Here is a 14,356-nt window from a genome sequence, read left to right as displayed (position 1 = left end):
ATCTTATGCCTGCTGCATAAAATTTTGCTGCCTCAACACTACAGGGCTGGGGAATGGGTAAAAATTTCAAGGAGAGTGTTAAAGAAAATATTAGATCTCCATCAAGAGCCGTTGGTGAGCAATTAAAATCTCAGCAAAATGGGAGGGGATTAAAAAGGGTGTGTGGTCATCAGTCATTCATCAGTCTCTACCCAGGTGGGAAGCAAAAGACATAAATAACGACTTTTAGCAATAAAAGGAAGGAGACCAATAACAAAATAAGAAAAAGATTGTTGGATCAAAGAAGGATTTCTCTCTTAAGATGACCTATCTCCCCCATAAGGAATCGCATCCATCAATCACCTCCTCATTGAATATATTCAATGCTGAAAATATTCATGTTAGTGTCAAGTATGGCTACTATGAACAAATTCATCCTCAAAAACCTCTCTTGGAATATATACACTTTCAGATATTTTCCAATGAAGACTATTTCATTGATTTATCATCAACATTTATTGATTTAATACTCAGCAGAATTAACATTAGTGATTTCAGCACTTTTACCAATGATTATAGTAAATTACAGGTAAATTTTTGTAAATTGCAAAAACTCCGGTGTTGACACAACCCCACAGGGCCCAGGGGGCACGCCTTCTTTTTCCAAACCGATCTGATGAAAATGTTGAAATAGAAATTTTGTAAAAATAGCTCAAAGGTCAGATAAGAAAAATTCAAGGGTTAATACAATCTCCCAGGGCCTGGGGGAAGGTGTTCTAAGTTATGCCCTGAACAAATCATGACACCAAAAGACCGATGCCATGTTTTTGATTCTAGGATTTTTCCAAGCCTTAAACTGTTAGACATGTCTTGAATAAATATCTGACAATTCAGCTGAAAGTAGAATAGTTTCTAAAAAATCTAAATAAAATAATTTTATTTAACTGGAAACAGCAAAAACATTTATGGTGTTCAAGCAATAATTATAATTTATTCAAAAACTCCGATGTAGAACAACCTCCCAGGGCCCAGGGGTTGTTGATGTAAGTTTTGTCCTGGGGGCGTATATGCTTCTTATGAAACGGATGATCATTCAAACTTAAGAGAGGGCTCATTTGTCTGGAAATTGAAAGTTCAAGTTCACCTTTTAAGAGTCAAAAGATATCCGAGGGCAACTATATTAAAAAACCGTAGGTTTTTGATGCAAAAGGCAGACCATATCAAAGGGCGTTTTCTTAGTAGACACTCGCAGTTTTGTCTAGACAAAAACTTCAGCATCCAGAGCCTTCTTATTTTTATACCAGCTTTGTACATATGATTATTGAGCACATATGATTATATAGCGTTCACGTTTGATAATCGAGAAGAATTGGTGGCATTTGCAAATGACGCTACTCTATGTCCTGCGGCTCCGGATGAATCATCCCTTATTCGAAAGTTTCAAGCAATGACTGATCTATTTCACAACTTTCAGCTTCAAGAGCCTTCTTTTTTTAGTACCAGTGTTGTACATATGATTATCGAGCCCATATGATTATATAGCGTTTACATCTGATAATGGAGAAGAATTGGTGGCATTTGCAGATTACACTACTCTATGTCCTGCGGCTCCGGATGAATCATCCCTTATTCGAAAGCTTCAAGCAATGACTGAGAAGATACTCAATTGGTTCGACGTAAATCAACTAGCTTTAAAAGGAAAGAAGTCGTACTTTCTTATTTATTCTCATACAGATATGAGCTTCCCCACAATAACTGGGCGTCTTGCACCAAGAGACTACACAAATCACCCCCCCCAATCGATATGTGTGATTCCAGGTAGTTCTTCTAGAGGAAAACTTATCGTTTAAATGGTATGTTTCAGGATATAAGAGTGAAAACTTTCTGTGGACTTGGAATCATCCGTTAATTAAAGCAATTATTTTGCTATCCTCCGTCTTGCTCTTAAAATTTGTCTCTCTTTTGACATCTCTCTAAATATTTGCTCTATCTTTCTTTCTCTCTCTCTCTCTCTCTCTCTCTCTCTCTCTCTCTCTCTCTCTCTCTCTCTCTCTCTCTCCCAAAAATCTTCGAAGGAAAACTTTGAAGATTTTTTAGCTATGAAAAATCTAGTTATTCTCAAGAGAAAATCGCTAATACAAGAGAGAGTTAAAACGCAAAAAGATAAAAAAAGTTCATCATCAGAGAGTGCGGAAGAATTAGATTATACGATATCTCCAAAGACCCAATTATTCCCTGATAGAATTTTGACCCCTTGTCCCCCCAAAAGATTTACAGACGATATGGTTTCCCCTGCAACACCAATAGAGAGGCCCCTGTCATTACAGGAGGAATTTAACAGAGCGGTATAAACTCCGGGAATTACTGTAAAGAAAATTCCTCCCAAAGATTCAACTAAAACAAATCTGCGAGAAACTATGGATTTAATCAATTTCCCAATAAAAATGAGTCAAAGTACATTGTCTAAGAATAAAACTCCCAAGAATGACCAGCAAGGACAATATCATGATATAACTGTGTCCAAGGACTGTGTCCAAGTGGACTTCATGGAGGGAAACACTAGTGCAAAGAATGCCCCATCCCCCTGAAGACATGGCATTTAAACAGTGGAGAAACCCCGCAAAAACTTATGATTCCTCTCAAAGCTCTCAAGAATCTTTCAAATATCCTGAGTTGAAAACCCAAAGCGAGGTCTTAGAGAATAAACCTTCTACTTCCAGAGTAGTAGAATTTTACGAAGGAAGGGCAGGTGATACCTCAAAAAGTGCCACCTCTAAAAGTTCTAATCGGGATTCGTCGGAAACAAACTCCGAAGAGTCTGACGGCAAATCAGACCATATAGTAGTTAAAGAAATAGGGAAACCAAAACCGACCTCAGCAGCTGCACATGCGAAGGAAACAAAATGAAAAGGGCAAAAATTTTTGAAAAAACAATTCAAAAAATTTGATCTTATTTCACTAGCAAAACCGAAAAAGAAAAAACCGCAAGTCGAGGAGAAAGTAACGACGTAGTCAGGTAGAACGATTAGAAACCGGACAGATTCAAATACCCATAAAAAAAGAGATTTTAATGGATAGGCGTCATAAAGGAATAATAATTTAAAAAAAAACTTTTAATTTACGAGTAAAAATTATACAATTATAAAAATGCTGTAGAGAAATTTTGTTCAACATATATCAGTTCCCGAAAACAAATTCTAATTAAAAAGTAACACTGCATATGATTAATTCAAATAATTTCCTTTGATACAAAAAGCTACACACACCATTCCAGTACAATGTATCCAGTCCAACTGAAAGAAGTCGGAGTGTTGCCTGGTGGCTCGGAGTGTGGTGGGTAACGATATTGAAGTTTCCCAGGCCACACATCTAGCCGCAAGACTGGCTCCCAAATCTCCCAATTCCAGGACAATTCCCCATTCCAAAAACATTTCAAGTGAAGTTAAATCGAAAATTTGTAGAGGCACTGTTGTGGTAAAGCTTTCTCAGTTAGTTAATTATTAATTTATTAAAAATATATATGACGCAAATATGAAGTTTGGAAAGACCACTTTTTATTAAGATAAGGAATATATCCTGCTAAATTCTGTTTAACGGGAAATTGAGAAATTGCCACTTCCTAGCGAATGCGTGGGAAGGTGTTGTTGAGAAAAATATACAAAAGATACATTTTATCGGAAGGAAAAATCTTATACTAACTATATGTCGGACTGACCTCTGGTCCTCTGTTTAAGAAATACTTTGGGACTTTGTTTTATCATTGTAAGTGTCTAAGTATCTTATTGATATTTTATTGTTGTTTTATTGAGACTTTTGGGCTACTTGGGACAGCCAGTCCCAGTAGACAGATTATATCTGATTATCTTATATGGTAAATGAATAAAAGTATTGTATTTTAGACGACCTCTCTACGATCTATTTTTAGCCTCTCGAACATACTCAGTCGGTACGCCTCATTAGTTCGGTCATAGCCTAAGGCCCACTACCAAAGTTTAATTACCTTAGGGCCAGAGTTTATCTCCCCTATAAAGGGAGAATAAAGGAATCTACGACTATAACCCCCAAATACCATAAATAACAATTCACAACACTGCTAACTACAAGGAACAACCCAAAGGTCGGTTTAAGAGTTCTCATAAAAATAAAAATGTCTCATATTGCACTCCCAAATTGTACCCCCAAAGCAGTACGATCAACCACAAAGCGATATAGTTTAATTCAAGATATAAGTGGTTAACGAGAAAGGTCCGAGGTAGGACACTCGTGGTCTACTGAGGACGACAACTGGCGTTGGACTACGTTTTGTGGGAAGCCTGGGGAGGAACTCAAAGCCCACACAGCGTTTAATTTGCTGGGTTTTGGTGGTCCCCTCGGATTTTCTATGAAAAATCGACCCAGGTCCTAACAAGGATTGATGTCATCAAAAACAAAAAAACTACCAGTACAGAAGCGTTTGATTATGATCTGATTACGTTCGTAGATATGAACTTGATCATAGGGATCATGAATTCCATTCCCTGGGATCCTCTTCATATTTATGAACGCTATCATGATTTCTGTTCAAAGAGAAACTATTGGTCCTGTACCTGAGCATGATCGTGGAGTGTCCTAACTGTGAGAATTTTCAGATAATGACAATGGAATCAAGACCTATTCAAAAGACGATAATTGATACTGAGTTCATTACCATAATGAACGCGAAGGAAAACATTATATATTCGGCAGCTATGTTAGTCGTGGACGAACAAGGAAATCAGATATATGAGAAAGCATCGGATTTAACCTAAAGCCTTAAAGGGTATGCACCCCACACTTATAAGTATGGTTTAGCGCTCGCGAATACCCCCAAGTAGCGTCCGGCTAGAGGGGAAGTCAAAACAAAATATAGAAGAAGAAGCGCAAAACAACTTGGCTGTTTACAATTATTGATAAGACGCCTACAAAGAACCTCAATATCAAGTATTTCTATTCCAAGGGACCCACTCAAACAGATCCACCTATTACTTCTCGATAAATGCAGAGCCCCCAAAATTTGCTATAACCTCGAAAAAAATCCCCAATGTGTCAAATATGAAGGCATACATCATCCTTTAGCGGAAATTCAATATTACAAACAATTTTTATTTGACCCTGAATCTGAAGAATACAAATCCCTTGGTAGTAAATTATTTCTGAAACGTATGAAAACTTACCAAAGAAAAAGAGACGCCTATAAAAATAATAACAAGAAAATTAAGAGAAGATTCTTAACTCAAAACTACCTATTAGTAGGTAACTGTGGAAGAACTTAATCTCATATATATAAACTATTTTGTCTTAGTGCAGATTATAATTATTTTAAGACTACACAAAAAATAGGATACCAGTGTAATTATTTGCTGCACGCTTAGTTATTCATGTGTTTCTTACTCGAGAAACATTATATAAAATTAAATTGTATAGCGATTATTAGCTACGCTTTAAAGTTATATCTCAACCAGTCATAAAGGTATATCACGACCAGAAAAAAGCTTGGAAGTCCTAACTTTACTTTTCTAACCTATCTAATCCTAAAATATTTATTCTGTCTTACGCCTATAAATAAGTTTTCTTTGGCCAATGCCACAAAATTGTTATATAATAAAAAATAACCTAACTTGAAAATTAAAGTGCCTTTGAAAAAATATAATAATAAGAAAGTAGTGAACAAAAGAATTTTGTAAAAAATGGGTAAAATTAATGATAAATTAATTCTAGAAACAAACAATAAGATGAGGCTTAAGAATATAATCATAATCCTTGTTGTTTACGCAGTGATTAAGATATTGTAAAACATGGAGTAATATTCAAGCTTGAAAATTCATTGCTAGCTAGCCATGACGCATGGACGATCTTTATGAAATTGGACCCCAAACCCTTCGAGACCTTCAATCAACAAGTAACAAGACTAGAAAAAAACATGAATGAACTCAAAGAATCGATGTTTTAATTCCTAAGGTCAGACAAAGGATTACAGGCCAGTAAAATAATGCATAGTAAAGATAACAAAGAGTTACCAACTTTAATTGTCTCAAAACAAAAATCAAAATTCGTAATAGATGACTTTGATAAGAAAATGACAAAAGTTGACATGGCAATTGGAACGAGCGCCAAGGAAGACAGAAGGAAAAGATCAGTGGATAATATTGAATACTTATCGAGAGACTTGACTGCAATGAAATCCATGCAAAACCCTAAATTACTGACTAGAAGGAAAGGAAAACCCTATAATGGAATTTACGCAATGATAAACGAACAACCATTACCCAATCTAAATGAGAAAAATGCCCAAAAAGTTCCAACTCATCAAACCTTCTTAATATTATATAGACAAAGACTACAAGCCTTATTTGAATTATACGGAAAGACAAAAATTAAAACAAAGTACCACGAAGATTTCTGAAGTATTCTTTTGAAGAAATAAGTACCGTAGGTCAACAGGCCTAATACCCATTATTGGAGAACTCGCCTCCTGCCTTTTTGGTTTGACGACGGAGGAAGACCTAAACAGCCTGAGGGAAAATGTAAAAAAGTTGAATAATGCCATGAACATAATATTACAAATTCAGAAGTTACAAGCCAGTGTAGGAAATTACCAGAGAGATAAGATTGAAATGATATCCAAGAAGATCTCAAAAACTGTAAGCGTAAAGAATTATTTAAGGAACGAAGTGGACCGCGTGGTGACAGACGCGAGCCTTACCATGGTATCACTCGATATAATTACCATGTCATTACTAAACCTGGTGACAGATGTTAGTAAGTTCGAGTTCGCATTATTTGCCCTCACGGGAGGAACCTTATCTTACGACCTAGTAGATCCTTCTAACCTAAAAGGTATGTTAGACGAAATAAAAACACACCTAACGTTTGGCTTACATTTACCCGTAGAGCCAGAAGTATCGAATTTATTTCTTTACTATATCAAATTAAAAGTCCATATCACGGAAATAAATGAACAGTTATTTGCAATAGTAATGATTCCATTGATAAACCAACAATCCATATACGACTTATACAAAATTTCGACCTTCCCTGCTAACGTAAAGAAGACAAATTCATTCACGACTATCACACCTGAAGGAGAGTATTTGCTTGTTGATCAAGATAGACGAAAATACACCCTTGCCAATCCACAAGACTTAAAAGAGTGCGTATTATTCAAAAACCAAGTATGCCAGCCTAAGTTACCTATTTACAATGTCAAATCTGGATCTTGTATGCTAGATACATTTTTAAAAGACACCCAACAAGAAGAAATACCAGAGCCATGTGAATTCGTGATAGGAAGTACTAAGCGAGAAATACTCATACACCTTAGAAATGATCTTTGGTTATTTTCTGTTCCAAGAGAAACTGTTGAAACTTTGTCTTGTTATAATAATACAGAAAGAATAAATCCAAGTTACAGGACGGAATTATTGTTACAAGAGGTGGGGATGATAACCATAAAACAAGGATGTCGACTTATAGCTAAAAAGTCAACTGTTCGAACGCCATTAATTACCACGAGCGCAAATGTGGTAAGTCCTAAAATAATCAATTTTAAGGCAATTAGCCTTTCATAAACTATTGCCAATATAGAGAGTGAGGAAATGAAAACCTCAATTTGGTCCAGAATAGAAAAAAATAAAGGGACAGTAAAGCTTACAAAAATAAGAGAAGCATTAGACTCCCAGATTCCCCTAGTTACAAATGAAGACCAGAGATTAACGTATGTGGATAATAGATACGGATTGTTCTCAACCAATTTCCGGTGGAACATACTACTGACCGTATGTTTCGTATTCGTGACTTCTCTGACCATAAGAACCTTATTGACTTTTAATTACGGAAAAATCCTGAGACCAAGAAGATGAAAACCAAGAGAAGAACACGGGAAAACGGCCGAAATGCAGAAGTTAAACCCGGAACCCCAAGAGAACTTCTAAGCCAAAAAAGAGGAAGACATTAGAAAACGAGTGGGTATAGAGGTCTCCACTTGTCCTTGCTCTGTCTTGTTCCCTCATTGTAAGGTTGTTTACGTAGAACCGTGTGGCTATGACGCTGCAGCATGCGTTTCTTAAACAGCACGGACGTGCGTGAACAATGCAGGCATGAAATATGTTGTAAAACTAGACCTCAAACTTAATAATGCAGGGTAAATTATGTTAAATGGTTATTTTAAATCTAACATAGTATTAAATAAGTGCCGAAGGAAACTAAAGAGAAATGTGTGTATTAATGTATACTAACGAAAAAAATAAGAGACCTTATTTACAGCAACAATGTCATTTTTGTTTATTATGTATTAAGACTACTTGATTTTAAAGAACGTGTGATTCTGCCTCGTTATTTTTATTACAGGAACAGGATTGACATACTGCTTGGATAAACAATTTGGATAATAAGTTTTGACTGATTGCGATTGCTAAAAGTTGGCCCTAAGTAATATCTGGATATTACAAATTACGGGCCCTTGCGAGTAAGTTTCCTTTCATGACTTTTTAAAGATTTTTTAAATTGTGCGGTATAATTGATGAAAAAATCAGAAATGGCTACATCACTAACAAAAGAGCATTTTGACTGGCGAATGGATGAGTTAACTGCTACGATTTCGATGCTACAACAAGAAAATAAGGTGTTGAAGACTGAAAATAAGCTGTTAAAATTGGAACTGATTAAGGTGAAATCGTCTGCACTTTGAGTGGATTTACATACACGGAGAAACAATATTCTGCTTCACGGGATCGATACGCCAAATGAATCTGAAAATCTTCGTGATACAGTAAAAAATTTCTTCGGAAAAAAACTCGGGATTGCAGGTCCTGATCAAATAGGTATCAGTGTTGCGTATAGGGTCAAAAAATCCACCGCGTCTGATGATGGTGTTGGTCCTAGTCTGCGGAGTGGTAGGAAAAAGACAGTTGAGCCTATTTTCGTGCAGCTCAAGAATTATGATTGCTCATTGATTCTTAAAGAATGTGGTAAACTAAAGAAAACGGGCTACAGCGTGTCAACTGACTTACCTGCTGAATTAGGAAAGCGAAGAAAGGAATTATTGGCTCTCGGTTACAAGCTAGAAAATGCAAAGGGAGCAGAGAAGGTCAGTGAGACTCGTGTGATCCAGCGTAACGTGAAACTCTGGCTGGAGACAAAAAAAGTCAAAAAGCTCACAGCAGTGGGTTAAATACGATGATGACTGTTTTGATCCGCTAAAACTGTTTGCCAAAAATGACCCAGAGGAGGTTGTCTCAGACCAGTAGTGTTGTCATTTTTTTTCTCCGATATTTAATTTTATGTATGTGATATCGTGGGATGTTTTTTGGATTATTATTGAAGCCGCACAGTAATTCTGTTTTAAGTTGTATGGCAGTGAAGGATGTAAAGCAAAAACTTTGTTTTCTTCTTTTTTTGTTTCATATTTGTTCAATTTTCTTTTCTCTTTTTTCATGTTCCCAAAATTCAAGGTATCTAGTTTATTTTTGTTTCCTTTCAGTGTTCCATAAAGAAGTTCAATTGGGTATGTCCATTGTTTTTTACTCCTTGCTCTTCTGAAATTTTCATGACGGACCGCCGATTGCAGTTGGTAAGTGATGACTTTTTCTTCAGCTTCATCCCCGAGAGGTATCAGAGATTTTGATATAGATAGATTAAAGAATTTAGAAGAGTCTTATTTAAATCTCAAGCTTATTTTTGATCAAGAAATTGGTCAAGAAAATGATTTCCATTTTTTTGATGATAAAAATTTTCCTATAAGTAAATATGTAATTTCTAATTTAAATACTGGGAGGTCTTCCGATTCTCAACTTTCGGTATTTCATTTGAATTGCCAAGGACTGTATTCCTCATTTTCTTATCTAGAGTCGACATGTCGGGAGCTTAGACCAGATTGTATAGGTCTATGTGAAACATTTATTACACAACAAACCGACAGCCTTTTGGATATTCCAGGTTATACTAGCCATTTTCTCCACAGAAAACAGATGAAAAGGGGTGGTATAGCAATTTATATCCGCGACACACACACGGTTCAAATTAGGCAAGACCTTACACAAGATACTGAACGAATTTTCGAGTCGTTGGTCCTATAAGTATTGCTATCCCCAAATAAAAAATTTATTGTTGAGGGAATTTATAGTTATACCGGACGGTCAAACTCACAGTTTATGGAAAAAATTGCTCAATTTATTGAGCTAGCCCAGGGTAAAAAAAAATGAGCTTATTCTCATGGGAGTTTTAGAATTAACCTCAGCATTCCGCTAAAGGCCGAAGCAGCAGATTTGCTAAGTAATATGGCAGGTTCAGGCCTATATCCTGCTGTTACGATTCCGACACGGGTTACTGAGAGTACGCATTCACTTATCGACAAAATATTCAGCTCCTTGCTCCCAGAGTCGGTGGCAGTCCTCGTCGGTGACACATCAGACCACTTCCACATTCATGCAACACTCGGCCTTTCAGAACCAGCTAAGATAAGGTCCCGAATCAACCCTATGTTACCGATTATATGTTTAACAGAGGAAAACTTGAAGAATTTAAAACAGGAACTAGAGCAATTAAACTGGGATAACATAATGGAGATTCAAGATGTAAACGAAGCATTTGGGTCATTTCACTTGACGTTCAGGGATGTATACAGTAGATGTTGCGTGAGAAACCCGAGAACTAATAAACGAAAAAAAGACCAGCCAATTAGCCCCTGGATGACAGATGGTCTTCTAGCCTGTGTCAATAAGAAAAACCACCTTTGGGGAGAGTATGGACGCTTTCCGAGCTTAGCGCGGCTAGAGGAGTATGAGCAATACAGGAAAATCCTTCGGACTGTGTCACAAACAGCAAAGCGTGGCTACCTGCAGCAAAAGCTGACGGAAAGCGGGAAGGATGGTCGAAAAGTTTGGCAAATTATCAACTCGGTTCTACGGCCAACCACTAAGTCTTCCACATTACCAGCGAAATTGGTCGTGAATGATGAAGAAATTACAGAACCTACACAGGTTGCCACATCGCTGAGTACATTTTTCGCAAATATTGGCGATACCACAGCAAATTCCGTCGGGATAGCATCTAAGTCATACAAAGAATACCTTGGCCCAAAGTGTATGAAATCAATGGCAGTGAGTCCTGTAACAGCAGGTGAGCTCAAATTACTCGTAAAAAATTTGAAGGGCTCTTCTGCTTCAGGCTTCGACCTGGTCCACACAAAGGCACTGAAAGCAGTAGTGAAGACCATTGCTCAGCCGCTAACTTACCTTGTAAATCTTTCATTAGATAAAGGGGTTTTTCCTGAAATGTTAAAAAAGGCAAAGATATTACCTCTTCACAAAGGTGGAAATCATACAGACACAGAAAATTATAGACCAATCTCAATCTTATCAGTTTTCTCGAAAGTCTTTGAAACGCCAATGAAAAACCAGCTTTACCAATATTTAGAGACCAAAGGCTTTTTTAACAGCCGCCAATTCAGGTTTAGGGCGGGCCATTCAACCGAAGACGCCCTTATTTCACTAAGTTTATTCGTAAACAGAATCCTAGATTCGGGTGCTTTACCTGCAGCAGTGCTTTTAGATATTAAGAAAGCGTTTGATAGCAAGCACTACGAAATACTACTAGGAAAGCTGGATTATACTGGAGTTGTTGGCAAAGTCCTATACTGCTTTAAGTCTTACCTGAAAAATTATCAAATGTACACAGAAAAAATCCATACAAACGAGGTCGTAGTTAACTGCGGGGTGCCACAGGGCTCTAAATTGGGACCGGTCTTGTTTCTTGCTCATGTAAATGATCTTCAGCAAGTACTGACTCTTGCAAGTTGTAGCCCTTATTGCTGCAAACTATGTCACCCACAAACGACACCGGGGTCTATAGTAGAAGCCGAGGACGAACTAACGGCATTTGTGGATGATTCACTTATGGCAAGCTCAGAATGGAACATCAAGCCTCTCAAAACGAAGCTACAAGACATTCTTGAAGTTACGTACCTCTGGATGGACGCAAATCGTCTAGTCATCAACATTGACAAATCGAGTGTTTTATTTTTTTCACGTATAGATTCGCTGGCTCCTGATGTGATTGGTATTGAAACCTCTCATGGACTTATCAAGAGACCAGAAAAAGGACACGTTCGTTACCTAGGGGTTTTAATCGACGAAAAACTCTCTTTCACACACTACATAGCAAGTGTCGAGACGAAGCTTTCAAGGAACCTTGGAATCTTGAGAAAACTCAGTCACCATTTCCCTAAAAAAAATACTGATCCTGATTTACAATGCAGTTATAAAGCCTCACATTCAATATTGTTCAACGGTTTGGCAATCTAATTTCAAGACACATTTACAGAGACTAAACTCAGTTCACAATAAAGCACTTCAAATTTTAGGCCCAGCACCGAACAGACTATCAATGGCATCACTTTACAGACTATCTTGCACCGTTTTTGTTTTAAATATTTTTCAGGAACAACTCCCATCACCATTTAAAGGCTTATTCACACTAGCATCACAAATTCATAGCTTAAATACACGATCTTCATCAGACATTTACATACCCCCGACACCGACAGCTAGGTCAGAATTTTCTCCTAGAATTGCGTGTGCTAGAGAGTGGAATGCACTTCCGCAAAAGTTGAGGTCATATAGGTCCCTCGGCTCCTTTAAAAAGAATGTGAAAAAATTTCTAAAAGATTAAATATTTTTTTACTAGATTTATTTTATTATTATTATGTTTATAATTTTTTGACATTATTATTAATTATCATATTTTAGTTTGATACTTCAAGGGGTGTGAGCGGAGGAGAAGTTGTGTTAAATTTATTGTTATTTGATGGCGGTTCGGGGTGGAAATTGAAGAGGACAGGAGGCCACGCTGTATTTAGAGTGTGCAATTATTACGGGCCCAAACGTGCATCAATGCACAAGGAACTAAGTTAAGTGTATTTTTATATATATTTTTTTGAATTAAAACCCATATTGAACTGAACTGAACTAGTCCAGTGTAGATACAACCTAGTAGCATCTATTTTCATCACACCTCAACCAACGAAGAGTACTCACCATACACTCCAGGCAATTTTCATCCCAGCTTCGTCTACGAAAACAACAGTTACCTTTGATCGTTGTTTTCTCGACCACGAACCAAATTACGTATGAGGTAACATTATAAATGAATCTCAGTATACAGTGCAGTATCGAACTATATCATCACATAAATTCTGAGAACCCCATCGACCAGTACAAGATATAAGTACATAAATATCGCCTTTGATAATCATTATGGACCCATATACCATATGACTGTATAGTTATGATATTTGACGACCCCAAAAATCATTTATGTGTTACAGACTCACGCTTCGAATCCCTTTCGACCATTTCTCGGAATCCATCCTATCCCCACTTTGTGGTAAGTTTATATCCCTGTTATCCCATAAATGTTACGAGATAATTTCTGAAAAATGGACCTGTAAACCAACCACTGAATTACAGAAACTAAAATTAACCCCAGTGAATAACCCCTCAGTGACAATATACCCCTCCCCCAAGTTAAAGATAATATGTTGAAGGAGTCACTATAGTCTGATATCGACCTTTTCCAAATCCAAACTTCAATTCAACTGTGATTATCCTAGGAATCACCGCAAAGGTTAATAGACGCAAGCCATGAACCAATAATTTTATAAGAGAACTGTGATCCCTAAGTGCACAAATGAACAGTTTTATACGAGAGATACATTCTCTATGTGCCTCAAAATATCCCAAAAATGATATGCTGAGAAGAAAATAAACGCATTCCCAGTGTTCGACCCCTTAATGATAAGGCACCCTATGAACTGTCAAAAAGCAGGTGAGAATGAGTTCTGATAGCATATTCCCACACCTGTAGTCGGAAGCATCATTTCCCAGTTGACAATCAGAGAAAGCTTGTCGTGTGAACACAATCATGGTCAAACTGTTCCATGAAGAAACTATATCCTAAGTGCTTGGAAAATTTTGTCAAGACGAAAAGAGTGAAGGACAATCATTTACAACAGAAGGATTGATTACGCTAAAGAGACTAGAAGGTGATGAAATAGGTGTGAATTTACATATGTTGCTTCTTAATCACTTTGATAACTCAAAAATTCCAATATTCGATCATTAATATTACATAGCAAACACCCCCAGAGAAAGTGTCCTAGTGCTTACCAGTGAACGTGGTAAACATAATATCGTGTGTATTAAATCGTTCTTGTATGTAGTGTTAGATGTTCAGATAGAGTTAGGTGTGGCGTTGTTGTACTATTCATTTAATTTAGCGTAGATAGAAAGCAGTGTACCCTATAGACAGCAAAATAAAAAAAAAAACTTGTAAAAGGTGAATTCTCAACAAAAAAATTTATGTA

This window comes from Artemia sp. Qi Xiang Cuo, chromosome 3, assembly GCF_049724085.1.
Source record: "Artemia sp. Qi Xiang Cuo chromosome 3, ASM4972408v1, whole genome shotgun sequence".
NCBI classification, from domain to species: domain Eukaryota; kingdom Metazoa; phylum Arthropoda; class Branchiopoda; order Anostraca; family Artemiidae; genus Artemia; species Artemia sp. Qi Xiang Cuo.
Note: the sequence above shows the minus strand (reverse complement) of the source record.